General features: G+C 44.4%; 1 long non-coding RNA gene across 1 annotated transcript; it reads left to right on the forward strand.

Annotated features, from left to right (window-relative positions):
• The first annotated feature begins 382 nt into the window (after positions 1-382).
• Positions 383-1,560, forward strand: LOC117153669 (uncharacterized). The gene is made up of 2 exons (XR_004463652.2): positions 383-947; positions 1,022-1,560. It is a non-coding gene; the product is annotated as an uncharacterized LOC117153669 (long non-coding RNA).
• The last annotated feature ends 668 nt before the right edge of the window (positions 1,561-2,228 follow it).

Here is a 2,228-nt window from a genome sequence, read left to right on the forward strand (position 1 = left end):
TGATGTTACGTAACGCGCGATATTCCTTAAAACGACTGGAATTATGTAAATAATGTAATGTTTTTTCTCTTCGTTTGAAACACAACAGATCGACAATTAAAAACATAAAAGCGCAATATCGTTATACGAATGGAAAAGTCGATGATCACATATTATCCGAGAACACGAGAAATCGGAGAAAATAAAAATTTGCCAATTGACGTTAGCAAGTGCAAAGAAGAGAAGATTAGACATGTTAAAAATTGAGTCGATCTTTACTATCCAAACATTAAATGCGAGAGAACGGTGCTACGCGAATAGCGGTTAGTCGATTAACGAAACTCGCGCGCACAGGGAAGAGGAAGGGGTGGTGGCTCGGTAGAACATTGGAACTCGACTTGGTCGTCCTATTTCTACGCTCGGGAAGGTTCGTGCCGCGAACCGATCGCGCACGAAGCAACGGGGATATAAGTAGGTCGTTTCAAGCGCACGTGTCGTCCTTGACTCACATAGCATGGCGCGCAGGCGCTCACCGTTGCCGCATTGCTGGTCGCTAGGGCTTTTTCTTTGTTCGTCGAGCGCGCGTGTGTTCGCGCGGAACACCAAGACGCGCTCTCTTATGAATACACCGTGTGCGTGACTATTGCTCACACGCACTACTCTATGCACTCTGCAAAATGAGCCAGCGGCTTCACGTCATCTATCTATCGCGTCCAATGTTCTCTACTATGCTTTTACCACATGAATTTATTTGTTTCGATTAATTATTTCCAGAAGCTCTTACCTTTTTATACGTTAACTCGTTTGAAAAAGGGACGTTAACCATACAGTGCAGCGACTGAGATAGGTACGTTAAAACGTTCGATTCTTTCTTTGCATCGTTTCTTTAGCGAGACTGTTCGCATACAAAATTTATTTCCTCTTACGTAACGCGGCGATAGAAGGTTCAAGAAAGTGTCACGATAGAGGTAAGGAAATTATATACCTGCGTGGATTCTCGAGAGAAGGGTTAAGGCTTTAATAATCTTGCTCTTTGATCAAGCACGTAAAGGATTCTGTGGATGGACGAGCGATACAGTGCGAGGTCGAGACAATGGTAAGGCGGCGCGTTGTGCAACTTTCAAGGAGAATGAACAGCACGCGTGTCATGCGTTCCTGCGTGTTCGTGGACGCATATGCGCACGCTCGATGATAATCGACAGAAAGAGAAAGGTCATCGGGGGAATGGAGTTTCGCTTCCTCTTCCTCGTTGCGATTACGAGTAGGTAAGCGGGTATCCGAAATTGCGGAGAGTGACGCAACGCGCAGCTGTATGTATAAATTCACGTACATACGAGCATTCACGGACACGTAGTGCTTGCGAGTGTGTACATTTACGTGCGTGTACATATGTAGATAAAGTACTGGATATGCCGGCGGAAGCACGGTACTGCACGACAACGAACTACGTTTTTCATGCAATTAAGAATTCGTCCAGCAGCTGCTTTCGTTTAAATTAAAATATTCGATAGCTTTTATCGCATTATAGGTTCAAAAAATAGATCGCCTCTGGGAAATAAAGGCATTACATATATATAAGAATTCGCTATAGGTCTTTCGATTCTTCGTATATGAAATTTCAATGAAATTCGATCCGAATGGGATATGTAACTTGCATTATTAACGCTGCGTTAATCGATACGATCATTTTTTCTTCGAAATTGCATAACCGTGCGGCGATTACAAGGAATTCTAGCACATTCTGTGGTAAGTTGGTATGTATCGCGCGGTTGATGGGAGAGCAGACTTCGTGATTCGCTGTATAGCCAAGGACAGTGACGCTTCACGATGAGACCTGTGTGAGAAGTCGGTAGTCCGCGTTAGCTTTGGCATCGTGGGTATTGATCGCAACGGGAACTCAAAGGGGAGGACACCACGTTAGGCTATTCGAACCCCAATTGGATCGACCTATCTCGTGGTAGGGAACGAAGGGGAGGGTGGTTGCATCGTGGTCTATGTCAACCAAACACTTATATTTTAATTCCGTTCTTATACGTGGAAATTATCGAGTGTTGGTTTACTCGTGTACGACCGAATCGCGACGCATTCTTGTCAGATGTATTTTTGGCGTGCGCGTTTCGCAGAAATTTATCGAGGATTTCAGTGCGATGATTGCCGTTACTTACAAAGACCTTGGGCGTTCATTTTTCTCAACGGGGAAATAAACGATAGCAGTGACCCAAATTTTTTCAACAAACGACCGGGTTTGT

The sequence above is a fragment of the Bombus vancouverensis genome, chromosome 1 (assembly GCF_051014615.1).
Source record: "Bombus vancouverensis nearcticus chromosome 1, iyBomVanc1_principal, whole genome shotgun sequence".
NCBI classification, from domain to species: domain Eukaryota; kingdom Metazoa; phylum Arthropoda; class Insecta; order Hymenoptera; family Apidae; genus Bombus; species Bombus vancouverensis.